The 27991-nt window shown below is 36.2% G+C and overlaps 16 non-coding genes across 16 annotated transcripts; all 16 read right to left on the bottom strand.

The window, feature by feature from the left end:
• Nucleotides 1-11: 11 nt before the first annotated feature.
• On the bottom strand, nucleotides 12-101 carry TRNAR-UCU (transfer RNA arginine (anticodon UCU)). The gene is given in 2 exon segments: nucleotides 12-47; nucleotides 65-101. It is a non-coding gene; the product is annotated as a tRNA-Arg (tRNA).
• A 676-nt stretch (nucleotides 102-777) lies between these two features.
• Nucleotides 778-867, bottom strand: TRNAR-UCU (transfer RNA arginine (anticodon UCU)). The gene is given in 2 exon segments: nucleotides 778-813; nucleotides 831-867. It is a non-coding gene; the product is annotated as a tRNA-Arg (tRNA).
• A 2207-nt stretch (nucleotides 868-3074) lies between these two features.
• Nucleotides 3075-3164, bottom strand: TRNAR-UCU (transfer RNA arginine (anticodon UCU)). The gene is given in 2 exon segments: nucleotides 3075-3110; nucleotides 3128-3164. It is a non-coding gene; the product is annotated as a tRNA-Arg (tRNA).
• A 676-nt stretch (nucleotides 3165-3840) lies between these two features.
• TRNAR-UCU (transfer RNA arginine (anticodon UCU)) lies at nucleotides 3841-3930 on the bottom strand. Its single transcript is given in 2 exon segments — nucleotides 3841-3876; nucleotides 3894-3930. It is a non-coding gene; the product is annotated as a tRNA-Arg (tRNA).
• A 1430-nt stretch (nucleotides 3931-5360) lies between these two features.
• TRNAR-UCU (transfer RNA arginine (anticodon UCU)) lies at nucleotides 5361-5450 on the bottom strand. Its single transcript is given in 2 exon segments — nucleotides 5361-5396; nucleotides 5414-5450. It is a non-coding gene; the product is annotated as a tRNA-Arg (tRNA).
• A 676-nt stretch (nucleotides 5451-6126) lies between these two features.
• TRNAR-UCU (transfer RNA arginine (anticodon UCU)) lies at nucleotides 6127-6216 on the bottom strand. Its single transcript is given in 2 exon segments — nucleotides 6127-6162; nucleotides 6180-6216. It is a non-coding gene; the product is annotated as a tRNA-Arg (tRNA).
• A 2208-nt stretch (nucleotides 6217-8424) lies between these two features.
• On the bottom strand, nucleotides 8425-8514 carry TRNAR-UCU (transfer RNA arginine (anticodon UCU)). Its single transcript is given in 2 exon segments — nucleotides 8425-8460; nucleotides 8478-8514. It is a non-coding gene; the product is annotated as a tRNA-Arg (tRNA).
• A 676-nt stretch (nucleotides 8515-9190) lies between these two features.
• On the bottom strand, nucleotides 9191-9280 carry TRNAR-UCU (transfer RNA arginine (anticodon UCU)). The gene is given in 2 exon segments: nucleotides 9191-9226; nucleotides 9244-9280. It is a non-coding gene; the product is annotated as a tRNA-Arg (tRNA).
• A 2207-nt stretch (nucleotides 9281-11487) lies between these two features.
• TRNAR-UCU (transfer RNA arginine (anticodon UCU)) lies at nucleotides 11488-11577 on the bottom strand. The gene is given in 2 exon segments: nucleotides 11488-11523; nucleotides 11541-11577. It is a non-coding gene; the product is annotated as a tRNA-Arg (tRNA).
• A 676-nt stretch (nucleotides 11578-12253) lies between these two features.
• Nucleotides 12254-12343, bottom strand: TRNAR-UCU (transfer RNA arginine (anticodon UCU)). The gene is given in 2 exon segments: nucleotides 12254-12289; nucleotides 12307-12343. It is a non-coding gene; the product is annotated as a tRNA-Arg (tRNA).
• Nucleotides 12344-14538: 2195 nt separating this feature from the next.
• Nucleotides 14539-14628, bottom strand: TRNAR-UCU (transfer RNA arginine (anticodon UCU)). Its single transcript is given in 2 exon segments — nucleotides 14539-14574; nucleotides 14592-14628. It is a non-coding gene; the product is annotated as a tRNA-Arg (tRNA).
• A 676-nt stretch (nucleotides 14629-15304) lies between these two features.
• On the bottom strand, nucleotides 15305-15394 carry TRNAR-UCU (transfer RNA arginine (anticodon UCU)). The gene is given in 2 exon segments: nucleotides 15305-15340; nucleotides 15358-15394. It is a non-coding gene; the product is annotated as a tRNA-Arg (tRNA).
• A 2973-nt stretch (nucleotides 15395-18367) lies between these two features.
• On the bottom strand, nucleotides 18368-18457 carry TRNAR-UCU (transfer RNA arginine (anticodon UCU)). The gene is given in 2 exon segments: nucleotides 18368-18403; nucleotides 18421-18457. It is a non-coding gene; the product is annotated as a tRNA-Arg (tRNA).
• A 1430-nt stretch (nucleotides 18458-19887) lies between these two features.
• On the bottom strand, nucleotides 19888-19977 carry TRNAR-UCU (transfer RNA arginine (anticodon UCU)). Its single transcript is given in 2 exon segments — nucleotides 19888-19923; nucleotides 19941-19977. It is a non-coding gene; the product is annotated as a tRNA-Arg (tRNA).
• Nucleotides 19978-24471: 4494 nt separating this feature from the next.
• On the bottom strand, nucleotides 24472-24561 carry TRNAR-UCU (transfer RNA arginine (anticodon UCU)). The gene is given in 2 exon segments: nucleotides 24472-24507; nucleotides 24525-24561. It is a non-coding gene; the product is annotated as a tRNA-Arg (tRNA).
• Nucleotides 24562-27536: 2975 nt separating this feature from the next.
• TRNAR-UCU (transfer RNA arginine (anticodon UCU)) lies at nucleotides 27537-27626 on the bottom strand. Its single transcript is given in 2 exon segments — nucleotides 27537-27572; nucleotides 27590-27626. It is a non-coding gene; the product is annotated as a tRNA-Arg (tRNA).
• Between the last annotated feature and the right edge of the window lie 365 nt (nucleotides 27627-27991).

Genomic DNA, 27991 nt, shown 5'->3' with positions numbered 1-27991 from the left:
AGTAAAAAATACGACTCTGGTGGGATTCGAACCCACAACCTTTGAATGATTTTGCCAATTCACTTAGAAGTCCAACGCGCTATCCATTGCGCCACAGAGCCAGATGAAAATCAACTTGCGTACATTAAGGGATGATCGAAGTTTTGTCAATCCAGTGTTTACTTCACATCATATTATCAAGCCTTCTGGGATACAAGAAAGAATAATTGTTTTCTGAAACATAAAATGTCTGTAGAAGAATCACACTTCTGGGTGAAACCTTGAACTACACCTTTGTTCCTTTAGGGATAAATTCGGAGAATAGGGTATTACTGTATTTTCTTGCAAACTGAATACGTTTGGACAACAATTCCATACCTTAATAAAAAAGAACTGGATAAAAAGTGCAGCCATACAATTGGTTAACAATACAAAAACACAAAGAGAATATACCATAAATAGCTTTGAAAGAAGATTTTACTTTATATGTCGCTAGAAACAAATGTCTGAGTGTAGGGTGTCGTTTTTTTGGTCTATCTCATTTACAGCTATTATAAAGACAATGTTTCTGAAGGAAGGATACATTAGGAAAGTGCAAAGTTTCTGGCAGTGAAGTTGTATTGCTTATGAGCAATATGTTCCTGTTGCAATGGAAGGCAGACTGCTTTTGATTCAGTTGCATGCTGTATTAGATACATAGGTTCAACTTGGGTCAAATACTAAGATTAAAGCATCGGCCAAAAATAAACATTCCTCACATGCATAATGTTCCTTGTTTGAATAAGAAAGTAAAAAATGCGACTCTGGTGGGATTCGAACCCACAACCTTTGAATGACTTTGCCAATTCACTTAGAAGTCCAACGCGCTATTCATTGCGCCACAGAGCCAGATGACAATCAACTTGCGTACATCAGGGGATGATCGAGGTTTTGTCGATCCAGTGTTTACTTCACATCATATTATCAAGCCTTCTGGGATACAAGAAAGAATAATTGTTTTCTGAAACATAAAATGTCTGTAGAAGAATCACACTTCTGGGTGAAACCTTGAACTACACCTTTGTTCCTTTAGGGATAAATTCGAAGAATAGGGTATTACTGTATTTTCTTGCAAACTGAATACGTTTGGACAACAATTCCATACCTTAATAAAAAAGAACTGGATAAAAAGTGCAGCCATACAATTGGTTAACAATACAAAAACACAAAGAGAATATACCATAAATAGCTTTGAAAGAAGATTTTACTATATATGTCGTTAGAAACAAATGTCTGAGTGTAGGGTGTCGTGTTTTTGGTCTATCTCATTTACAGCTATTATAAAGACAATGTTTCTGAAGGAAGGATACATTAGGAAAGTGCAAAGTTTCTGGCAGTGATGTTGTATTGCTTATGAGCAATATGTTCCTGTTGCAATGGAAGGCAGACTGCTTTTGATTCAGTTGCATGCTGTATTAGATACATAGGTTCAACTTGGGTCAAATACTAAGATTAAAGCATCGGCCAAAAATAAACATTCCTCACATGCATAATGTTCCTTGTTTGAATAAGAAAGTAAAAAATGCGACTCTGGTGGGATTCAAACCCACAACCTTTGAATGACTTTGCCAATTCACTTAGAAGTCCAACGTGCTATTCATTGCGCCACAGAGCCAGATGACAATCAACTTGCGTACATCAGGGGATGATCGAGGTTTTGTCGATCCAGTGTTTACTTCACATCATATTATCAAGCCTTCTGGGACACAAGAAAGAATAATTGTTTTCTGAAACATAAAATGTCTGTAGAAGAATCACACTTCTGGGTGAAACCTTGAACTACACCTTTGTTCCTTTAGGGATAAATTCGGAGAATAGGGTATTACTGTATTTTCTTGCAAACTGAATACGTTTGGACAACAATTCCATACCTTAATAAAAAAGAACTGGATAAAAAGTGCAGCCATACAATTGGTTAACAATACAAAAACACAAAGAGAATATACCATAAATAGTTTTGAAAGAATATTTTACTTTATATGTCGCTAGAAACAAATGTCTGAGTGTAGGGTGTCGTGTTTTTGGTCTATCTCATTTACAGCTATTATAAAGACAATGTTTCTGAAGGAAGGATACATTAGGAAAGTGCAAAGTTTCTGGCAGTGATGTTGTATTGCTTATGAGCAATATGTTCCTGTTGCAATGGAAGGCAGACTGCTTTTGATTCAGTTGCATGCTGTATTAGATACATAGGTTCAACTTGGGTCAAATACTAAGATTAAAGCATCGGCCAAAAATAAACATTCCTCACATGCATAATGTTCCTTGTTTGAATAAGAAAGTAAAAAATGCAACTCTGGTGGGATTCGAACCCACAACCTTTGAATGACTTTGCCAATTCACTTAGATCCAACGCGCTATCCATTGCGCCACTGAGCCAGATGACAATCAACTTGCGTACATCAGGGGATGATCGAGGTTTTTTCAATCCAGTGTTTACTTCACATCATATTATCAAGCCTTCTGGGATACATGAAAGAATGATTGTTTTCTGAAACATAAAATGTCTGTAGCAAGAATCACAGTTCAGGGCGAAACCTTGAACTGCACCTTTGTTCGCTTGGGGAGAAATTCAGAGAATAGGGTATTACAGTATTTTCTTGCCAAGTGAATTGGTTTGGACAACAATTCCATACCTTAATAAAAAAGAACTGGATAAAAAGTGCAGACATACAATTGGTTAACAATACAAAAACACAAAGAGAATATACCATAAATAGTTTTGAAAGAATATTTTACTTTATATGTCGCTAGAAACAAATGTCTGAGTGTAGGGTGTTGTGTTTTTGGTCTATCTCATTTACAGCTATTATAAAGACAATGTTTCTGAAGGAAGGATACATTAGGAAAGTGCAAAGTTTCTGGCAGTGAAGTTGTATTGCTTATGAGCAATATGTTCCTGTTGCAATGGAAGGCAGACTGCTTTTGATTCAGTTGCATGCTGTATTAGATACATAGGTTCAACTTGGGTCAAATACTAAGATTAAAGCATCGGCCAAAAATAAACATTCCTCACATGCATAATGTTCCTTGTTTGAATAAGAAAGTAAAAAATGCGACTCTGGTGGGATTCGAACCCACAACCTTTGAATGACTTTGCCAATTCACTTAGAAGTCCAACGCGCTATTCATTGCGCCACAGAGCCAGATGACAATCAACTTGCGTACATCAGGGGATGATCGAGGTTTTGTCGATCCAGTGTTTACTTCACATCATATTATCAAGCCTTCTGGGATACAAGAAAGAATAATTGTTTTCTGAAACATAAAATGTCTGTAGAAGAATCACACTTCTGGGTGAAACCTTGAACTACACCTTTGTTCCTTTAGGGATAAATTCGGAGAATAGGGTATTACTGTATTTTCTTGCAAACTGAATACGTTTGGACAACAATTCCATACCTTAATAAAAAAGAACTGGATAAAAAGTGCAGCCATACAATTGGTTAACAATACAAAAACACAAAGAGAATATACCATAAATAGTTTTGAAAGAATATTTTACTTTATATGTCGCTAGAAACAAATGTCTGAGTGTAGGGTGTCGTGTTTTTGGTCTATCTCATTTACAGCTATTATAAAGACAATGTTTCTGAAGGAAGGATACATTAGGAAAGTGCAAAGTTTCTGGCAGTGATGTTGTATTCCTTATGAGCAATATGTTCCTGTTGCAATGGAAGGCAGACTGCTTTTGATTCAGTTGCATGCTGTATTAGATACATAGGTTCAACTTGGGTCAAATACTAAGATTAAAGCATCGGCCAAAAATAAACATTCCTCACATGCATAATGTTCCTTGTTTGAATAAGAAAGTAAAAAATGTGACTCTGGTGGGATTCGAACCCACAACCTTTGAAGGACTTTGCCAATTCACTTAGAAGTCCAATGCGCTATCCATTGCGCCACAGAGCCAGATGAAAACCAACTTGCGTACATTAAGGGATGATCGAAGTTTTGTCAATCCGGTGTTTACTTCACATCACATTATCAAGCCTTCTGGGACACATCAAAGAATGATTGTTTTCTGAAACATAAAATGTCTGTAGCAAGAATCACACTTCTGTGTGAAACCTTGAACTGCACCTTTGTTCGCTTGGGGAGAAATTCAGAGAATAGGGTATTACAGTATTTTCTTGCCAAGTGAATAGGTTTGGACAACAATTCCATACCTTAATAAAAAAGAACTGGATAAAAAGTGCAGACATACAATTGGTTAACAATACAAAAACACAAAGAGAATATACCATAAATAGCTTTGAAAGAAGATTTTACTTTATATGTCGCTAGAAACAAATGTCTGAGTGTAGGGTGTCGTGTTTTTGGTCTATCTCATTTACAGCTATTATAAAGACAATGTTTCTGAAGGAAAGATACATTAGGAAAGTGCAAAGTTTCTGGCAGTGATGTTGTATTGCTTATGAGCAATATGTTCCTGTTGCAATGGAAGGCAGACTGCTTTTGATTCAGTTGCATGCTGTATTAGATACATAGGTTCAACTTGGGTCAAATACTAAGATTAAAGCATCGGCCAAAAATAAACATTCCTCACATGCATAATGTTCCTTGTTTGAATAAGAAAGTAAAAAATGCGACTCTGGTGGGATTCGAACCCACAACCTTTGAATGACTTTGCCAATTCACTTAGAAGTCATTGCGCCACAGAGCCAGATGCACAGCAACTTGCGTACATTAAGGGATGATCGAAGTTTTGTCAATCCGGTGTTTACTTCACATCATATTATCAAGCCTTCTGGGATACAAGAAAGAATAATTGTTTTCGGAAACATAAAATGTCTGTAGAAGAATCACACTTCTGGGTGAAACCTTGAACTACACCTTTGTTCCTTTAGGGATAAATTCGGAGAATAGGGTATTACAGTATTTTCTTGCCAAGTGAATTGGTTTGGACAACAATTCCATACCTTAATAAAAAAGAACTGGATAAAAAGTGCAGACATACAATTGGTTAACAATACAAAAACACAAAGAGAATATACCATAAATAGCTTTGAAAGAAGAATTTACTTTATATGTCGCTAGAAACACATGTCTGAGCATAGGGTGTCGTGTTTTGGTCTATCTCATTTACAGCTATTATAAAGACAATGTTTCTGAAGGAAGGATACATTAGAAAAGTGCCAAGTTTCTGGTAGTGATGTTGTATTGCTTATGAGCAATATGTTCCTGTTGCAATGGAAGGCAGACTGCTTTTGATTCAGTTGCATGCTGTATTAGATACATAGGTTCAACTTGGGTCAAATACTAAGATTAAAGCATCGGCCAAAAAATAAACATTCCTCACATGCATAATGTTCCTTGTTTGAATAAGAAAGTAAAAAATACGACTCTGGTGGGATTCGAACCCACAACCTTTGAATGACTTTGCCAATTCACTTAGAAGTCCAACGCGCTATCCATTGCGCCACAGAGCCAGATGAAAATCAACTTGCGTACATTAAGGGATGATCGAAGTTTTGTCAATCCAGTGTTTACTTCACATCATATTATCAAGCCTTCTGGGATACAAGAAAGAATAATTGTTTTCTGAAACATAAAATGTCTGTAGAAGAATCACACTTCTGGGTGAAACCTTGAACTACACCTTTGTTCCTTTAGGGATAAATTCGGAGAATAGGGTATTACTGTATTTTCTTGCAAACTGAATACGTTTGGACAACAATTCCATACCTTAATAAAAAAGAACTGGATAAAAAGTGCAGCCATACAATTGGTTAACAATACAAAAACACAAAGAGAATATACCATAAATAGCTTTGAAAGAAGATTTTACTTTATATGTCGCTAGAAACAAATGTCTGAGTGTAGGGTGTCGTTTTTTTGGTCTATCTCATTTACAGCTATTATAAAGACAATGTTTCTGAAGGAAGGATACATTAGGAAAGTGCAAAGTTTCTGGCAGTGAAGTTGTATTGCTTATGAGCAATATGTTCCTGTTGCAATGGAAGGCAGACTGCTTTTGATTCAGTTGCATGCTGTATTAGATACATAGGTTCAACTTGGGTCAAATACTAAGATTAAAGCATCGGCCAAAAATAAACATTCCTCACATGCATAATGTTCCTTGTTTGAATAAGAAAGTAAAAAATGCGACTCTGGTGGGATTCGAACCCACAACCTTTGAATGACTTTGCCAATTCACTTAGAAGTCCAACGCGCTATTCATTGCGCCACAGAGCCAGATGACAATCAACTTGCGTACATCAGGGGATGATCGAGGTTTTGTCGATCCAGTGTTTACTTCACATCATATTATCAAGCCTTCTGGGATACAAGAAAGAATAATTGTTTTCTGAAACATAAAATGTCTGTAGAAGAATCACACTTCTGGGTGAAACCTTGAACTACACCTTTGTTCCTTTAGGGATAAATTCGAAGAATAGGGTATTACTGTATTTTCTTGCAAACTGAATACTTTTGGACAACAATTCCATACCTTAATAAAAAAGAACTGGATAAAAAGTGCAGCCATACAATTGGTTAACAATACAAAAACACAAAGAGAATATACCATAAATAGCTTTGAAAGAAGATTTTACTTTATATGTCGCTAGAAACAAATGTCTGAGTGTAGGGTGTCGTGTTTTTGGTCTATCTCATTTACAGCTATTATAAAGACAATGTTTCTGAAGGAAGGATACATTAGGAAAGTGCAAAGTTTCTGGCAGTGATGTTGTATTGCTTATGAGCAATATGTTCCTGTTGCAATGGAAGGCAGACTGCTTTTGATTCAGTTGCATGCTGTATTAGATACATAGGTTCAACTTGGGTCAAATACTAAGATTAAAGCATCGGCCAAAAATAAACATTCCTCACATGCATAATGTTCCTTGTTTGAATAAGAAAGTAAAAAATGCGACTCTGGTGGGATTCAAACCCACAACCTTTGAATGACTTTGCCAATTCACTTAGAAGTCCAACGTGCTATTCATTGCGCCACAGAGCCAGATGACAATCAACTTGCGTACATCAGGGGATGATCGAGGTTTTGTCGATCCAGTGTTTACTTCACATCATATTATCAAGCCTTCTGGGACACAAGAAAGAATAATTGTTTTCTGAAACATAAAATGTCTGTAGAAGAATCACACTTCTGGGTGAAACCTTGAACTACACCTTTGTTCCTTTAGGGATAAATTCGGAGAATAGGGTATTACTGTATTTTCTTGCAAACTGAATACGTTTGGACAACAATTCCATACCTTAATAAAAAAGAACTGGATAAAAAGTGCAGCCATACAATTGGTTAACAATACAAAAACACAAAGAGAATATACCATAAATAGTTTTGAAAGAATATTTTACTTTATATGTCGCTAGAAACAAATGTCTGAGTGTAGGGTGTCGTGTTTTTGGTCTATCTCATTTACAGCTATTATAAAGACAATGTTTCTGAAGGAAGGATACATTAGGAAAGTGCAAAGTTTCTGGCAGTGATGTTGTATTGCTTATGAGCAATATGTTCCTGTTGCAATGGAAGGCAGACTGCTTTTGATTCAGTTGCATGCTGTATTAGATACATAGGTTCAACTTGGGTCAAATACTAAGATTAAAGCATCGGCCAAAAATAAACATTCCTCACATGCATAATGTTCCTTGTTTGAATAAGAAAGTAAAAAATGCAACTCTGGTGGGATTCGAACCCACAACCTTTGAATGACTTTGCCAATTCACTTAGATCCAACGCGCTATCCATTGCGCCACTGAGCCAGATGACAATCAACTTGCGTACATCAGGGGATGATCGAGGTTTTTTCAATCCAGTGTTTACTTCACATCATATTATCAAGCCTTCTGGGATACATGAAAGAATGATTGTTTTCTGAAACATAAAATGTCTGTAGCAAGAATCACAGTTCAGGGCGAAACCTTGAACTGCACCTTTGTTCGCTTGGGGAGAAATTCAGAGAATAGGGTATTACAGTATTTTCTTGCCAAGTGAATTGGTTTGGACAACAATTCCATACCTTAATAAAAAAGAACTGGATAAAAAGTGCAGACATACAATTGGTTAACAATACAAAAACACAAAGAGAATATACCATAAATAGTTTTGAAAGAATATTTTACTTTATATGTCGCTAGAAACAAATGTCTGAGTGTAGGGTGTTGTGTTTTTGGTCTATCTCATTTACAGCTATTATAAAGACAATGTTTCTGAAGGAAGGATACATTAGAAAAGTGCCAAGTTTCTGGTAGTGATGTTGTATTGCTTATGAGCAATATGTTCCTGTTGCAATGGAAGGCAGACTGCTTTTGATTCAGTTGCATGCTGTATTAGATACATAGGTTCAACTTGGGTCAAATACTAAGATTAAAGCATCGGCCAAAAAATAAACATTCCTCACATGCATAATGTTCCTTGTTTGAATAAGAAAGTAAAAAATACGACTCTGGTGGGATTCGAACCCACAACCTTTGAATGACTTTGCCAATTCACTTAGAAGTCCAACGCGCTATCCATTGCGCCACAGAGCCAGATGAAAATCAACTTGCGTACATTAAGGGATGATCGAAGTTTTGTCAATCCAGTGTTTACTTCACATCATATTATCAAGCCTTCTGGGATACAAGAAAGAATAATTGTTTTCTGAAACATAAAATGTCTGTAGAAGAATCACACTTCTGGGTGAAACCTTGAACTACACCTTTGTTCCTTTAGGGATAAATTCGGAGAATAGGGTATTACTGTATTTTCTTGCAAACTGAATACGTTTGGACAACAATTCCATACCTTAATAAAAAAGAACTGGATAAAAAGTGCAGCCATACAATTGGTTAACAATACAAAAACACAAAGAGAATATACCATAAATAGCTTTGAAAGAAGATTTTACTTTATATGTCGCTAGAAACAAATGTCTGAGTGTAGGGTGTCGTTTTTTTGGTCTATCTCATTTACAGCTATTATAAAGACAATGTTTCTGAAGGAAGGATACATTAGGAAAGTGCAAAGTTTCTGGCAGTGAAGTTGTATTGCTTATGAGCAATATGTTCCTGTTGCAATGGAAGGCAGACTGCTTTTGATTCAGTTGCATGCTGTATTAGATACATAGGTTCAACTTGGGTCAAATACTAAGATTAAAGCATCGGCCAAAAATAAACATTCCTCACATGCATAATGTTCCTTGTTTGAATAAGAAAGTAAAAAATGCGACTCTGGTGGGATTCGAACCCACAACCTTTGAATGACTTTGCCAATTCACTTAGAAGTCCAACGCGCTATTCATTGCGCCACAGAGCCAGATGACAATCAACTTGCGTACATCAGGGGATGATCGAGGTTTTGTCGATCCAGTGTTTACTTCACATCATATTATCAAGCCTTCTGGGATACAAGAAAGAATAATTGTTTTCTGAAACATAAAATGTCTGTAGAAGAATCACACTTCTGGGTGAAACCTTGAACTACACCTTTGTTCCTTTAGGGATAAATTCGAAGAATAGGGTATTACTGTATTTTCTTGCAAACTGAATACTTTTGGACAACAATTCCATACCTTAATAAAAAAGAACTGGATAAAAAGTGCAGCCATACAATTGGTTAACAATACAAAAACACAAAGAGAATATACCATAAATAGCTTTGAAAGAAGATTTTACTTTATATGTCGCTAGAAACAAATGTCTGAGTGTAGGGTGTCGTGTTTTTGGTCTATCTCATTTACAGCTATTATAAAGACAATGTTTCTGAAGGAAGGATACATTAGGAAAGTGCAAAGTTTCTGGCAGTGATGTTGTATTGCTTATGAGCAATATGTTCCTGTTGCAATGGAAGGCAGACTGCTTTTGATTCAGTTGCATGCTGTATTAGATACATAGGTTCAACTTGGGTCAAATACTAAGATTAAAGCATCGGCCAAAAATAAACATTCCTCACATGCATAATGTTCCTTGTTTGAATAAGAAAGTAAAAAATGCGACTCTGGTGGGATTCAAACCCACAACCTTTGAATGACTTTGCCAATTCACTTAGAAGTCCAACGTGCTATTCATTGCGCCACAGAGCCAGATGACAATCAACTTGCGTACATCAGGGGATGATCGAGGTTTTGTCGATCCAGTGTTTACTTCACATCATATTATCAAGCCTTCTGGGACACAAGAAAGAATAATTGTTTTCTGAAACATAAAATGTCTGTAGAAGAATCACACTTCTGGGTGAAACCTTGAACTACACCTTTGTTCCTTTAGGGATAAATTCGGAGAATAGGGTATTACTGTATTTTCTTGCAAACTGAATACGTTTGGACAACAATTCCATACCTTAATAAAAAAGAACTGGATAAAAAGTGCAGCCATACAATTGGTTAACAATACAAAAACACAAAGAGAATATACCATAAATAGTTTTGAAAGAATATTTTACTTTATATGTCGCTAGAAACAAATGTCTGAGTGTAGGGTGTCGTGTTTTTGGTCTATCTCATTTACAGCTATTATAAAGACAATGTTTCTGAAGGAAGGATACATTAGGAAAGTGCAAAGTTTCTGGCAGTGATGTTGTATTGCTTATGAGCAATATGTTCCTGTTGCAATGGAAGGCAGACTGCTTTTGATTCAGTTGCATGCTGTATTAGATACATAGGTTCAACTTGGGTCAAATACTAAGATTAAAGCATCGGCCAAAAATAAACATTCCTCACATGCATAATGTTCCTTGTTTGAATAAGAAAGTAAAAAATGCAACTCTGGTGGGATTCGAACCCACAACCTTTGAATGACTTTGCCAATTCACTTAGATCCAACGCGCTATCCATTGCGCCACTGAGCCAGATGACAATCAACTTGCGTACATCAGGGGATGATCGAGGTTTTTTCAATCCAGTGTTTACTTCACATCATATTATCAAGCCTTCTGGGATACATGAAAGAATGATTGTTTTCTGAAACATAAAATGTCTGTAGCAAGAATCACAGTTCAGGGCGAAACCTTGAACTGCACCTTTGTTCGCTTGGGGAGAAATTCAGAGAATAGGGTATTACAGTATTTTCTTGCCAAGTGAATTGGTTTGGACAACAATTCCATACCTTAATAAAAAAGAACTGGATAAAAAGTGCAGACATACAATTGGTTAACAATACAAAAACACAAAGAGAATATACCATAAATAGTTTTGAAAGAATATTTTACTTTATATGTCGCTAGAAACAAATGTCTGAGTGTAGGGTGTTGTGTTTTTGGTCTATCTCATTTACAGCTATTATAAAGACAATGTTTCTGAAGGAAGGATACATTAGGAAAGTGCAAAGTTTCTGGCAGTGAAGTTGTATTGCTTATGAGCAATATGTTCCTGTTGCAATGGAAGGCAGACTGCTTTTGATTCAGTTGCATGCTGTATTAGATACATAGGTTCAACTTGGGTCAAATACTAAGATTAAAGCATCGGCCAAAAATAAACATTCCTCACATGCATAATGTTCCTTGTTTGAATAAGAAAGTAAAAAATGCGACTCTGGTGGGATTCGAACCCACAACCTTTGAATGACTTTGCCAATTCACTTAGAAGTCCAACGCGCTATTCATTGCGCCACAGAGCCAGATGACAATCAACTTGCGTACATCAGGGGATGATCGAGGTTTTGTCGATCCAGTGTTTACTTCACATCATATTATCAAGCCTTCTGGGATACAAGAAAGAATAATTGTTTTCTGAAACATAAAATGTCTGTAGAAGAATCACACTTCTGGGTGAAACCTTGAACTACACCTTTGTTCCTTTAGGGATAAATTCGGAGAATAGGGTATTACTGTATTTTCTTGCAAACTGAATACGTTTGGACAACAATTCCATACCTTAATAAAAAAGAACTGGATAAAAAGTGCAGCCATACAATTGGTTAACAATACAAAAACACAAAGAGAATATACCATAAATAGTTTTGAAAGAATATTTTACTTTATATGTCGCTAGAAACAAATGTCTGAGTGTAGGGTGTCGTGTTTTTGGTCTATCTCATTTACAGCTATTATAAAGACAATGTTTCTGAAGGAAGGATACATTAGGAAAGTGCAAAGTTTCTGGCAGTGATGTTGTATTCCTTATGAGCAATATGTTCCTGTTGCAATGGAAGGCAGACTGCTTTTGATTCAGTTGCATGCTGTATTAGATACATAGGTTCAACTTGGGTCAAATACTAAGATTAAAGCATCGGCCAAAAATAAACATTCCTCACATGCATAATGTTCCTTGTTTGAATAAGAAAGTAAAAAATGTGACTCTGGTGGGATTCGAACCCACAACCTTTGAAGGACTTTGCCAATTCACTTAGAAGTCCAATGCGCTATCCATTGCGCCACAGAGCCAGATGAAAACCAACTTGCGTACATTAAGGGATGATCGAAGTTTTGTCAATCCGGTGTTTACTTCACATCACATTATCAAGCCTTCTGGGACACATCAAAGAATGATTGTTTTCTGAAACATAAAATGTCTGTAGCAAGAATCACACTTCTGTGTGAAACCTTGAACTGCACCTTTGTTCGCTTGGGGAGAAATTCAGAGAATAGGGTATTACAGTATTTTCTTGCCAAGTGAATAGGTTTGGACAACAATTCCATACCTTAATAAAAAAGAACTGGATAAAAAGTGCAGACATACAATTGGTTAACAATACAAAAACACAAAGAGAATATACCATAAATAGCTTTGAAAGAAGATTTTACTTTATATGTCGCTAGAAACAAATGTCTGAGTGTAGGGTGTCGTGTTTTTGGTCTATCTCATTTACAGCTATTATAAAGACAATGTTTCTGAAGGAAAGATACATTAGGAAAGTGCAAAGTTTCTGGCAGTGATGTTGTATTGCTTATGAGCAATATGTTCCTGTTGCAATGGAAGGCAGACTGCTTTTGATTCAGTTGCATGCTGTATTAGATACATAGGTTCAACTTGGGTCAAATACTAAGATTAAAGCATCGGCCAAAAATAAACATTCCTCACATGCATAATGTTCCTTGTTTGAATAAGAAAGTAAAAAATGCGACTCTGGTGGGATTCGAACCCACAACCTTTGAATGACTTTGCCAATTCACTTAGAAGTCATTGCGCCACAGAGCCAGATGCACAGCAACTTGCGTACATTAAGGGATGATCGAAGTTTTGTCAATCCGGTGTTTACTTCACATCATATTATCAAGCCTTCTGGGATACAAGAAAGAATAATTGTTTTCGGAAACATAAAATGTCTGTAGAAGAATCACACTTCTGGGTGAAACCTTGAACTACACCTTTGTTCCTTTAGGGATAAATTCGGAGAATAGGGTATTACAGTATTTTCTTGCCAAGTGAATTGGTTTGGACAACAATTCCATACCTTAATAAAAAAGAACTGGATAAAAAGTGCAGACATACAATTGGTTAACAATACAAAAACACAAAGAGAATATACCATAAATAGCTTTGAAAGAAGAATTTACTTTATATGTCGCTAGAAACACATGTCTGAGCATAGGGTGTCGTGTTTTGGTCTATCTCATTTACAGCTATTATAAAGACAATGTTTCTGAAGGAAGGATACATTAGAAAAGTGCCAAGTTTCTGGTAGTGATGTTGTATTGCTTATGAGCAATATGTTCCTGTTGCAATGGAAGGCAGACTGCTTTTGATTCAGTTGCATGCTGTATTAGATACATAGGTTCAACTTGGGTCAAATACTAAGATTAAAGCATCGGCCAAAAATAAACATTCCTCACATGCATAATGTTCCTTGTTTGAATAAGAAAGTAAAAAATGCAACTCTGGTGGGATTCGAACCCACAACCTTTGAATGACTTTGCCAATTCACTTAGATCCAACGCGCTATCCATTGCGCCACTGAGCCAGATGACAATCAACTTGCGTACATCAGGGGATGATCGAGGTTTTTTCAATCCAGTGTTTACTTCACATCATATTATCAAGCCTTCTGGGATACATGAAAGAATGATTGTTTTCTGAAACATAAAATGTCTGTAGCAAGAATCACAGTTCAGGGCGAAACCTTGAACTGCACCTTTGTTCGCTTGGGGAGAAATTCAGAGAATAGGGTATTACAGTATTTTCTTGCCAAGTGAATTGGTTTGGACAACAATTCCATACCTTAATAAAAAAGAACTGGATAAAAAGTGCAGACATACAATTGGTTAACAATACAAAAACACAAAGAGAATATACCATAAATAGTTTTGAAAGAATATTTTACTTTATATGTCGCTAGAAACAAATGTCTGAGTGTAGGGTGTTGTGTTTTTGGTCTATCTCATTTACAGCTATTATAAAGACAATGTTTCTGAAGGAAGGATACATTAGAAAAGTGCCAAGTTTCTGGTAGTGATGTTGTATTGCTTATGAGCAATATGTTCCTGTTGCAATGGAAGGCAGACTGCTTTTGATTCAGTTGCATGCTGTATTAGATACATAGGTTCAACTTGGGTCAAATACTAAGATTAAAGCATCGGCCAAAAAATAAACATTCCTCACATGCATAATGTTCCTTGTTTGAATAAGAAAGTAAAAAATACGACTCTGGTGGGATTCGAACCCACAACCTTTGAATGACTTTGCCAATTCACTTAGAAGTCCAACGCGCTATCCATTGCGCCACAGAGCCAGATGAAAATCAACTTGCGTACATTAAGGGATGATCGAAGTTTTGTCAATCCAGTGTTTACTTCACATCATATTATCAAGCCTTCTGGGATACAAGAAAGAATAATTGTTTTCTGAAACATAAAATGTCTGTAGAAGAATCACACTTCTGGGTGAAACCTTGAACTACACCTTTGTTCCTTTAGGGATAAATTCGGAGAATAGGGTATTACTGTATTTTCTTGCAAACTGAATACGTTTGGACAACAATTCCATACCTTAATAAAAAAGAACTGGATAAAAAGTGCAGCCATACAATTGGTTAACAATACAAAAACACAAAGAGAATATACCATAAATAGCTTTGAAAGAAGATTTTACTTTATATGTCGCTAGAAACAAATGTCTGAGTGTAGGGTGTCGTTTTTTTGGTCTATCTCATTTACAGCTATTATAAAGACAATGTTTCTGAAGGAAGGATACATTAGGAAAGTGCAAAGTTTCTGGCAGTGAAGTTGTATTGCTTATGAGCAATATGTTCCTGTTGCAATGGAAGGCAGACTGCTTTTGATTCAGTTGCATGCTGTATTAGATACATAGGTTCAACTTGGGTCAAATACTAAGATTAAAGCATCGGCCAAAAATAAACATTCCTCACATGCATAATGTTCCTTGTTTGAATAAGAAAGTAAAAAATGCGACTCTGGTGGGATTCGAACCCACAACCTTTGAATGACTTTGCCAATTCACTTAGAAGTCCAACGCGCTATTCATTGCGCCACAGAGCCAGATGACAATCAACTTGCGTACATCAGGGGATGATCGAGGTTTTGTCGATCCAGTGTTTACTTCACATCATATTATCAAGCCTTCTGGGATACAAGAAAGAATAATTGTTTTCTGAAACATAAAATGTCTGTAGAAGAATCACACTTCTGGGTGAAACCTTGAACTACACCTTTGTTCCTTTAGGGATAAATTCGAAGAATAGGGTATTACTGTATTTTCTTGCAAACTGAATACTTTTGGACAACAATTCCATACCTTAATAAAAAAGAACTGGATAAAAAGTGCAGCCATACAATTGGTTAACAATACAAAAACACAAAGAGAATATACCATAAATAGCTTTGAAAGAAGATTTTACTTTATATGTCGCTAGAAACAAATGTCTGAGTGTAGGGTGTCGTGTTTTTGGTCTATCTCATTTACAGCTATTATAAAGACAATGTTTCTGAAGGAAGGATACATTAGGAAAGTGCAAAGTTTCTGGCAGTGATGTTGTATTGCTTATGAGCAATATGTTCCTGTTGCAATGGAAGGCAGACTGCTTTTGATTCAGTTGCATGCTGTATTAGATACATAGGTTCAACTTGGGTCAAATACTAAGATTAAAGCATCGGCCAAAAATAAACATTCCTCACATGCATAATGTTCCTTGTTTGAATAAGAAAGTAAAAAATGCGACTCTGGTGGGATTCAAACCCACAACCTTTGAATGACTTTGCCAATTCACTTAGAAGTCCAACGTGCTATTCATTGCGCCACAGAGCCAGATGACAATCAACTTGCGTACATCAGGGGATGATCGAGGTTTTGTCGATCCAGTGTTTACTTCACATCATATTATCAAGCCTTCTGGGACACAAGAAAGAATAATTGTTTTCTGAAACATAAAATGTCTGTAGAAGAATCACACTTCTGGGTGAAACCTTGAACTACACCTTTGTTCCTTTAGGGATAAATTCGGAGAATAGGGTATTACTGTATTTTCTTGCAAACTGAATACGTTTGGACAACAATTCCATACCTTAATAAAAAAGAACTGGATAAAAAGTGCAGCCATACAATTGGTTAACAATACAAAAACACAAAGAGAATATACCATAAATAGTTTTGAAAGAATATTTTACTTTATATGTCGCTAGAAACAAATGTCTGAGTGTAGGGTGTCGTGTTTTTGGTCTATCTCATTTACAGCTATTATAAAGACAATGTTTCTGAAGGAAGGATACATTAGGAAAGTGCAAAGTTTCTGGCAGTGATGTTGTATTGCTTATGAGCAATATGTTCCTGTTGCAATGGAAGGCAGACTGCTTTTGATTCAGTTGCATGCTGTATTAGATACATAGGTTCAACTTGGGTCAAATACTAAGATTAAAGCATCGGCCAAAAATAAACATTCCTCACATGCATAATGTTCCTTGTTTGAATAAGAAAGTAAAAAATGCAACTCTGGTGGGATTCGAACCCACAACCTTTGAATGACTTTGCCAATTCACTTAGATCCAACGCGCTATCCATTGCGCCACTGAGCCAGATGACAATCAACTTGCGTACATCAGGGGATGATCGAGGTTTTTTCAATCCAGTGTTTACTTCACATCATATTATCAAGCCTTCTGGGATACATGAAAGAATGATTGTTTTCTGAAACATAAAATGTCTGTAGCAAGAATCACAGTTCAGGGCGAAACCTTGAACTGCACCTTTGTTCGCTTGGGGAGAAATTCAGAGAATAGGGTATTACAGTATTTTCTTGCCAAGTGAATTGGTTTGGACAACAATTCCATACCTTAATAAAAAAGAACTGGATAAAAAGTGCAGACATACAATTGGTTAACAATACAAAAACACAAAGAGAATATACCATAAATAGTTTTGAAAGAATATTTTACTTTATATGTCGCTAGAAACAAATGTCTGAGTGTAGGGTGTTGTGTTTTTGGTCTATCTCATTTACAGCTATTATAAAGACAATGTTTCTGAAGGAAGGATACATTAGGAAAGTGCAAAGTTTCTGGCAGTGAAGTTGTATTGCTTATGAGCAATATGTTCCTGTTGCAATGGAAGGCAGACTGCTTTTGATTCAGTTGCATGCTGTATTAGATACATAGGTTCAACTTGGGTCAAATACTAAGATTAAAGCATCGGCCAAAAATAAACATTCCTCACATGCATAATGTTCCTTGTTTGAATAAGAAAGTAAAAAATGCGACTCTGGTGGGATTCGAACCCACAACCTTTGAATGACTTTGCCAATTCACTTAGAAGTCCAACGCGCTATTCATTGCGCCACAGAGCCAGATGACAATCAACTTGCGTACATCAGGGGATGATCGAGGTTTTGTCGATCCAGTGTTTACTTCACATCATATTATCAAGCCTTCTGGGATACAAGAAAGAATAATTGTTTTCTGAAACATAAAATGTCTGTAGAAGAATCACACTTCTGGGTGAAACCTTGAACTACACCTTTGTTCCTTTAGGGATAAATTCGGAGAATAGGGTATTACTGTATTTTCTTGCAAACTGAATACGTTTGGACAACAATTCCATACCTTAATAAAAAAGAACTGGATAAAAAGTGCAGCCATACAATTGGTTAACAATACAAAAACACAAAGAGAATATACCATAAATAGTTTTGAAAGAATATTTTACTTTATATGTCGCTAGAAACAAATGTCTGAGTGTAGGGTGTCGTGTTTTTGGTCTATCTCATTTACAGCTATTATAAAGACAATGTTTCTGAAGGAAGGATACATTAGGAAAGTGCAAAGTTTCTGGCAGTGATGTTGTATTCCTTATGAGCAATATGTTCCTGTTGCAATGGAAGGCAGACTGCTTTTGATTCAGTTGCATGCTGTATTAGATACATAGGTTCAACTTGGGTCAAATACTAAGATTAAAGCATCGGCCAAAAATAAACATTCCTCACATGCATAATGTTCCTTGTTTGAATAAGAAAGTAAAAAATGTGACTCTGGTGGGATTCGAACCCACAACCTTTGAAGGACTTTGCCAATTCACTTAGAAGTCCAATGCGCTATCCATTGCGCCACAGAGCCAGATGAAAACCAACTTGCGTACATTAAGGGATGATCGAAGTTTTGTCAATCCGGTGTTTACTTCACATCACATTATCAAGCCTTCTGGGACACATCAAAGAATGATTGTTTTCTGAAACATAAAATGTCTGTAGCAAGAATCACACTTCTGTGTGAAACCTTGAACTGCACCTTTGTTCGCTTGGGGAGAAATTCAGAGAATAGGGTATTACAGTATTTTCTTGCCAAGTGAATAGGTTTGGACAACAATTCCATACCTTAATAAAAAAGAACTGGATAAAAAGTGCAGACATACAATTGGTTAACAATACAAAAACACAAAGAGAATATACCATAAATAGCTTTGAAAGAAGATTTTACTTTATATGTCGCTAGAAACAAATGTCTGAGTGTAGGGTGTCGTGTTTTTGGTCTATCTCATTTACAGCTATTATAAAGACAATGTTTCTGAAGGAAAGATACATTAGGAAAGTGCAAAGTTTCTGGCAGTGATGTTGTATTGCTTATGAGCAATATGTTCCTGTTGCAATGGAAGGCAGACTGCTTTTGATTCAGTTGCATGCTGTATTAGATACATAGGTTCAACTTGGGTCAAATACTAAGATTAAAGCATCGGCCAAAAATAAACATTCCTCACATGCATAATGTTCCTTGTTTGAATAAGAAAGTAAAAAATGCGACTCTGGTGGGATTCGAACCCACAACCTTTGAATGACTTTGCCAATTCACTTAGAAGTCATTGCGCCACAGAGCCAGATGCACAGCAACTTGCGTACATTAAGGGATGATCGAAGTTTTGTCAATCCGGTGTTTACTTCACATCATATTATCAAGCCTTCTGGGATACAAGAAAGAATAATTGTTTTCGGAAACATAAAATGTCTGTAGAAGAATCACACTTCTGGGTGAAACCTTGAACTACACCTTTGTTCCTTTAGGGATAAATTCGGAGAATAGGGTATTACAGTATTTTCTTGCCAAGTGAATTGGTTTGGACAACAATTCCATACCTTAATAAAAAAGAACTGGATAAAAAGTGCAGACATACAATTGGTTAACAATACAAAAACACAAAGAGAATATACCATAAATAGCTTTGAAAGAAGAATTTACTTTATATGTCGCTAGAAACACATGTCTGAGCATAGGGTGTCGTGTTTTGGTCTATCTCATTTACAGCTATTATAAAGACAATGTTTCTGAAGGAAGGATACATTAGAAAAGTGCCAAGTTTCTGGTAGTGATGTTGTATTGCTTATGAGCAATATGTTCCTGTTGCAATGGAAGGCAGACTGCTTTTGATTCAGTTGCATGCTGTATTAGATACATAGGTTCAACTTGGGTCAAATACTAAGATTAAAGCATCGGCCAAAAAATAAACATTCCTCACATGCATAATGTTCCTTGTTTGAATAAGAAAGTAAAAAATACGACTCTGGTGGGATTCGAACCCACAACCTTTGAATGACTTTGCCAATTCACTTAGAAGTCCAACGCGCTATCCATTGCGCCACAGAGCCAGATGAAAATCAACTTGCGTACATTAAGGGATGATCGAAGTTTTGTCAATCCAGTGTTTACTTCACATCATATTATCAAGCCTTCTGGGATACAAGAAAGAATAATTGTTTTCTGAAACATAAAATGTCTGTAGAAGAATCACACTTCTGGGTGAAACCTTGAACTACACCTTTGTTCCTTTAGGGATAAATTCGGAGAATAGGGTATTACTGTATTTTCTTGCAAACTGAATACGTTTGGACAACAATTCCATACCTTAATAAAAAAGAACTGGATAAAAAGTGCAGCCATACAATTGGTTAACAATACAAAAACACAAAGAGAATATACCATAAATAGCTTTGAAAGAAGATTTTACTTTATATGTCGCTAGAAACAAATGTCTGAGTGTAGGGTGTCGTTTTTTTGGTCTATCTCATTTACAGCTATTATAAAGACAATGTTTCTGAAGGAAGGATACATTAGGAAAGTGCAAAGTTTCTGGCAGTGAAGTTGTATTGCTTATGAGCAATATGTTCCTGTTGCAATGGAAGGCAGACTGCTTTTGATTCAGTTGCATGCTGTATTAGATACATAGGTTCAACTTGGGTCAAATACTAAGATTAAAGCATCGGCCAAAAATAAACATTCCTCACATGCATAATGTTCCTTGTTTGAATAAGAAAGTAAAAAATGCGACTCTGGTGGGATTCGAACCCACAACCTTTGAATGACTTTGCCAATTCACTTAGAAGTCCAACGCGCTATTCATTGCGCCACAGAGCCAGATGACAATCAACTTGCGTACATCAGGGGATGATCGAGGTTTTGTCGATCCAGTGTTTACTTCACATCATATTATCAAGCCTTCTGGGATACAAGAAAGAATAATTGTTTTCTGAAACATAAAATGTCTGTAGAAGAATCACACTTCTGGGTGAAACCTTGAACTACACCTTTGTTCCTTTAGGGATAAATTCGAAGAATAGGGTATTACTGTATTTTCTTGCAAACTGAATACTTTTGGACAACAATTCCATACCTTAATAAAAAAGAACTGGATAAAAAGTGCAGCCATACAATTGGTTAACAATACAAAAACACAAAGAGAATATACCATAAATAGCTTTGAAAGAAGATTTTACTTTATATGTCGCTAGAAACAAATGTCTGAGTGTAGGGTGTCGTGTTTTTGGTCTATCTCATTTACAGCTATTATAAAGACAATGTTTCTGAAGGAAGGATACATTAGGAAAGTGCAAAGTTTCTGGCAGTGATGTTGTATTGCTTATGAGCAATATGTTCCTGTTGCAATGGAAGGCAGACTGCTTTTGATTCAGTTGCATGCTGTATTAGATACATAGGTTCAACTTGGGTCAAATACTAAGATTAAAGCATCGGCCAAAAATAAACATTCCTCACATGCATAATGTTCCTTGTTTGAATAAGAAAGTAAAAAATGCAACTCTGGTGGGATTCGAACCCACAACCTTTGAATGACTTTGCCAATTCACTTAGAAGTCCAACGCGCTATCCATTGCACCACAGAGCCAGATGACAATCAACTTGCGTACATCAGGGGATGATCGAGGTTTTGTCAATCCAGTGTTTACTTCACATCATATTATCAAGCCTTCTGGGATACATGAAAGAATGATTGTTTTCTGAAACATAAAATGTCTGTAGCAAGAATCACAGTTCAGGGCGAAACCTTGAACTGCACCTTTGTTCGCTTGGGGAGAAATTCAGAGAATAGGGTATTACAGTATTTTCTTGCCAAGTGAATTGGTTTGGACAACAATTCCATACCTTAATAAAAAAGAACTGGATAAAAAGTGCAGACATACAATTGGTTAACAATACAAAAACACAAAGAGAATATACCATAAATAGTTTTGAAAGAATATTTTACTTTATATGTCGCTAGAAACAAATGTCTGAGTGTAGGGTGTTGTGTTTTTGGTCTATCTCATTTACAGCTATTATAAAGACAATGTTTCTGAAGGAAGGATACATTAGGAAAGTGCAAAGTTTCTGGCAGTGAAGTTGTATTGCTTATGAGCAATATGTTCCTGTTGCAATGGAAGGCAGACTGCTTTTGATTCAGTTGCATGCTGTATTAGATACATGGGTTCAACTTGGGTCAAATACTAAGATTAAAGCATCGGCCAAAAATAAACATTCCTCACATGCATAATGTTCCTTGTTTGAATAAGAAAGTAAAAAATGCGACTCTGGTGGGATTAGAACCCACAACCTTTGAATGACTTTGCCAATTCACTTAGAAGTCCAACGCGCTATTCATTGCGCCACAGAGCCAGATGACAATCAACTTGCGTACATCAGGGGATGATCGAGGTTTTGTCGATCCAGTGTTTACTTCACATCATATTATCAAGCCTTCTGGGATACAAGAAAGAATAATTGTTTTCTGAAACATAAAATGTCTGTAGAAGAATCACACTTCTGGGTGAAACCTTGAACTACACCTTTGTTCCTTTAGGGATAAATTCGGAGAATAGGGTATTACTGTATTTTCTTGCAAACTGAATACGTTTGGACAACAATTCCATACCTTAATAAAAAAGAACTGGATAAAAAGTGCAGCCATACAATTGGTTAACAATACAAAAACACAAAGAGAATATACCATAAATAGTTTTGAAAGAATATTTTACTTTATATGTCGCTAGAAACAAATGTCTGAGTGTAGGGTGCCGTGTTTTTGGTCTATCTCATTTACAGCTATTATAAAGACAATGTTTCTGAAGGAAGGATACATTAGGAAAGTGCAAAGTTTCTGGCAGTGATGTTGTATTCCTTATGAGCAATATGTTCCTGTTGCAATGGAAGGCAGACTGCTTTTGATTCAGTTGCATGCTGTATTAGATACATAGGTTCAACTTGGGTCAAATACTAAGATTAAAGCATCGGCCAAAAATAAACATTCCTCACATGCATAATGTTCCTTGTTTGAATAAGAAAGTAAAAAATGTGACTCTGGTGGGATTCGAACCCACAACCTTTAAAGGACTTTGCCAATTCACTTAGAAGTCCAATGCGCTATCCATTGCGCCACAGAGCCAGATGAAAACCAACTTGCGTACATTAAGGGATGATCGAAGTTTTGTCAATCCGGTGTTTACTTCACATCACATTATCAAGCCTTCTGGGACACATCAAAGAATGATTGTTTTCTGAAACATAAAATGTCTGTAGCAAGAATCACACTTCTGTGTGAAACCTTGAACTGCACCTTTGTTCGCTTGGGGAGAAATTCAGAGAATAGAGTATTACAGTATTTTCTTGCCAAGTGAATAGGTTTGGACAACAATTCCATACCTTAATAAAAAAGAACTGGATAAAAAGTGCAGACATACAATTGGTTAACAATACAAAAACACAAAGAGAATATACCATAAATAGCTTTGAAAGAAGATTTTACTTTATATGTCGCTAGAAACAAATGTCTGAGTGTAGGGTGTCGTGTTTTTGGTCTATCTCATTTACAGCTATTATAAAGACAATGTTTCTGAAGGAAAGATACATTAGGAAAGTGCAAAGTTTCTGGCAGTGATGTTGTATTGCTTATGAGCAATATGTTCCTGTTGCAATGGAAGGCAGACTGCTTTTGATTCAGTTGCATGCTGTATTAGATACATAGGTTCAACTTGGGTCAAATACTAAGATTAAAGCATCGGCCAATAATAAACATTCCTCACATGCATAATGTTCCTTGTTTGAATAAGAAAGTAAAAAATGCGACTCTGGTGGGATTCGAACCCACAACCTTTGAATGACTTTGCCAATTCACTTAGAAGTCATTGCGCCACAGAGCCAGATGCACAGCAACTTGCGTACATTAAGGGATGATCGAAGTTTTGTCAATCCGGTGTTTACTTCACATCATATTATCAAGCCTTCTGGGATACAAGAAAGAATAATTGTTTTCGAAAACATAAAATGTCTGTAGAAGAATCACACTTCTGGGTGAAACCTTGAACTACACCTTTGTTCCTTTAGGGATAAATTCGGAGAATAGGGTATTACAGTATTTTCTTGCCAAGTGAATTGGTTTGGACAACAATTCCATACCTTAATAAAAAAGAACTGGATAAAAAGTGCAGACATACAATTGGTTAACAATACAAAAACACAAAGAGAATATACCATAAATAGCTTTGAAAGAAGATTTTACTTTATATGTCGCTAGAAACACATGTCTGAGCATAGGGTGTCGTGTTTTGGTCTATCTCATTTACAGCTATTATAAAGACAATGTTTCTGAAGGAAGGATACATTAGAAAAGTGCCAAGTTTCTGGTAGTGATGTTGTATTGCTTATGAGCAATATGTTCCTGTTGCAATGGAAGGCAGACTGCTTTTGATTCAGTTGCATGCTGTATTAGATACATAGGTTCAACTTGGGTCAAATACTAAGATTAAAGCATCGGCCAAAAATAAACATTCCTCACATGCATAATGTTCCTTGTTTGAATAAGAAAGTAAAAAATACGACTCTGGTGGGATTCGAACCCACAACCTTTGAATGACTTTGCCAATTCACTTAGAAGTCCAACGCGCTATCCATTGCGCCACAGAGCCAGATGAAAATCAACTTGCGTACATTAAGGGATGATCGAAGTTTTGTCAATCCAGTGTTTACTTCACATCATATTATCAAGCCTTCTGGGATACAAGAAAGAATAATTGTTTTCTGAAACATAAAATGTCTGTAGAAGAATCACACTTCTGGGTGAAACCTTGAACTACACCTTTGTTCCTTTAGGGATAAATTCGGAGAATAGGGTATTACTGTATTTTCTTGCAAACTGAATACGTTTGGACAACAATTCCATACCTTAATAAAAAAGAACTGGATAAAAAGTGCAGCCATACAATTGGTTAACAATACAAAAACACAAAGAGAATATACCATAAATAGCTTTGAAAGAAGATTTTACTTTATATGTCGCTAGAAATAAATGTCTGAGTGTAGGGTGTCGTTTTTTTGGTCTATCTCATTTACAGCTATTATAAAGACAATGTTTCTGAAGGAAGGATACATTAGGAAAGTGCAAAGTTTCTGGCAGTGAAGTTGTATTGCTTATGAGCAATATGTTCCTGTTGCAATGGAAGGCAGACTGCTTTTGATTCAGTTGCATGCTGTATTAGATACATAGGTTCAACTTGGGTCAAATACTAAGATTAAAGCATCGGCCAAAAATAAACATTCCTCACATGCATAATGTTCCTTGTTTGAATAAGAAAGTAAAAAATGCGACTCTGGTGGGATTCGAACCCACAACCTTTGAATGACTTTGCCAATTCACTTAGAAGTCCAACGCGCTATTCATTGCGCCACAGAGCCAGATGACAATCAACTTGCGTACATCAGGGGATGATCGAGGTTTTGTCGATCCAGTGTTTACTTCACATCATATTATCAAGCCTTCTGGGATACAAGAAAGAATAATTGTTTTCTGAAACATAAAATGTCTGTAGAAGAATCACACTTCTGGGTGAAACCTTGAACTACACCTTTGTTCCTTTAGGGATAAATTCGAAGAATAGGGTATTACTGTATTTTCTTGCAAACTGAATACGTTTGGACAACAATTCCATACCTTAATAAAAAAGAACTGGATAAAAAGTGCAGCCATACAATTGGTTAACAATACAAAAACACAAAGAGAATATACCATAAATAGCTTTGAAAGAAGATTTTACTTTATATGTCGCTAGAAACAAATGTCTGAGTGTAGGGTGTCGTGTTTTTGGTCTATCTCATTTACAGCTATTATAAAGACAATGTTTCTGAAGGAAGGATACATTAGGAAAGTGCAAAGTTTCTGGCAGTGATGTTGTATTGCTTATGAGCAATATGTTCCTGTTGCAATGGAAGGCAGACTGCTTTTGATTCAGTTGCATGCTGTATTAGATACATAGGTTCAACTTGGGTCAAATACTAAGATTAAAGCATCGGCCAAAAATAAACATTCCTCACATGCATAATGTTCCTTGTTTGAATAAGAAAGTAAAAAATGCAACTCTGGTGGGATTCGAACCCACAACCTTTGAATGACTTTGCCAATTCACTTAGAAGTCCAACGCGCTATCCATTGCACCACAGAGCCAGATGACAATCAACTTGCGTACATCAGGGGATGATCGAGGTTTTGTCAATCCAGTGTTTACTTCACATCATATTATCAAGCCTTCTGGGATACATGAAAGAATGATTGTTTTCTGAAACATAAAATGTCTGTAGCAAGAATCACAGTTCAGGGCGAAACCTTGAACTGCACCTTTGTTCGCTTGGGGAGAAATTCAGAGAATAGGGTATTACAGTATTTTCTTGCCAAGTGAATTGGTTTGGACAACAATTCCATACCTTAATAAAAAAGAACTGGATAAAAAGTGCAGACATACAATTGGTTAACAATACAAAAACACAAAGAGAATATACCATAAATAGTTTTGAAAGAATATTTTACTTTATATGTCGCTAGAAACAAATGTCTGAGTGTAGGGTGTTGTGTTTTTGGTCTATCTCATTTACAGCTATTATAAAGACAATGTTTCTGAAGGAAGGATACATTAGGAAAGTGCAAAGTTTCTGGCAGTGAAGTTGTATTGCTTATGAGCAATATGTTCCTGTTGCAATGGAAGGCAGACTGCTTTTGATTCAGTTGCATGCTGTATTAGATACATAGGTTCAACTTGGGTCAAATACTAAGATTAAAGCATCGGCCAAAAATAAACATTCCTCACATGCATAATGTTCCTTGTTTGAATAAGAAAGTAAAAAATGCGACTCTGGTGGGATTAGAACCCACAACCTTTGAATGACTTTGCCAATTCACTTAGAAGTCCAACGCGCTATTCATTGCGCCACAGAGCCAGATGACAATCAACTTGCGTACATCAGGGGATGATCGAGGTTTTGTCGATCCAGTGTTTACTTCACATCATATTATCAAGCCTTCTGGGATACAAGAAAGAATAATTGTTTTCTGAAACATAAAATGTCTGTAGAAGAATCACACTTCTGGGTGAAACCTTGAACTACACCTTTGTTCCTTTAGGGATAAATTCGGAGAATAGGGTATTACTGTATTTTCTTGCAAACTGAATACGTTTGGACAACAATTCCATACCTTAATAAAAAAGAACTGGATAAAAAGTGCAGCCATACAATTGGTTAACAATACAAAAACACAAAGAGAATATACCATAAATAGTTTTGAAAGAATATTTTACTTTATATGTCGCTAGAAACAAATGTCTGAGTGTAGGGTGTCGTGTTTTTGGTCTATCTCATTTACAGCTATTATAAAGACAATGTTTCTGAAGGAAGGATACATTAGGAAAGTGCAAAGTTTCTGGCAGTGATGTTGTATTCCTTATGAGCAATATGTTCCTGTTGCAATGGAAGGCAGACTGCTTTTGATTCAGTTGCATGCTGTATTAGATACATAGGTTCAACTTGGGTCAAATACTAAGATTAAAGCATCGGCCAAAAATAAACATTCCTCACATGCATAATGTTCCTTGTTTGAATAAGAAAGTAAAAAATGTGACTCTGGTGGGATTCGAACCCACAACCTTTGAATGACTTTGCCAATTCACTTAGAAGTCCAATGCGCTATCCATTGCGCCACAGAGCCAGATGAAAACCAACTTGCGTACATTAAGGGATGATCGAAGTTTTGTCAATCCGGTGTTTACTTCACATCACATTATCAAGCCTTCTGGGACACATCAAAGAATGATTGTTTTCTGAAACATAAAATGTCTGTAGCAAGAATCACACTTCTGTGTGAAACCTTGAACTGCACCTTTGTTCGCTTGGGGAGAAATTCAGAGAATAGGGTATTACAGTATTTTCTTGCCAAGTGAATAGGTTTGGACAACAATTCCATACCTTAATAAAAAAGAACTGGATAAAAAGTGCAGACATACAATTGGTTAACAATACAAAAACACAAAGAGAATATACCATAAATAGCTTTGAAAGAAGATTTTACTTTAT

Source organism: Ambystoma mexicanum, assembly GCF_040938575.1.
Source record: "Ambystoma mexicanum isolate Mex_15411 chromosome 12 unlocalized genomic scaffold, UKY_AmexF1_1 Mex_chr12_unloc.1, whole genome shotgun sequence".
Classification (NCBI taxonomy): Eukaryota; Metazoa; Chordata; class Amphibia; order Caudata; family Ambystomatidae; genus Ambystoma; species Ambystoma mexicanum.
This window is presented reverse-complemented; position numbering and strand designations above follow the sequence as displayed.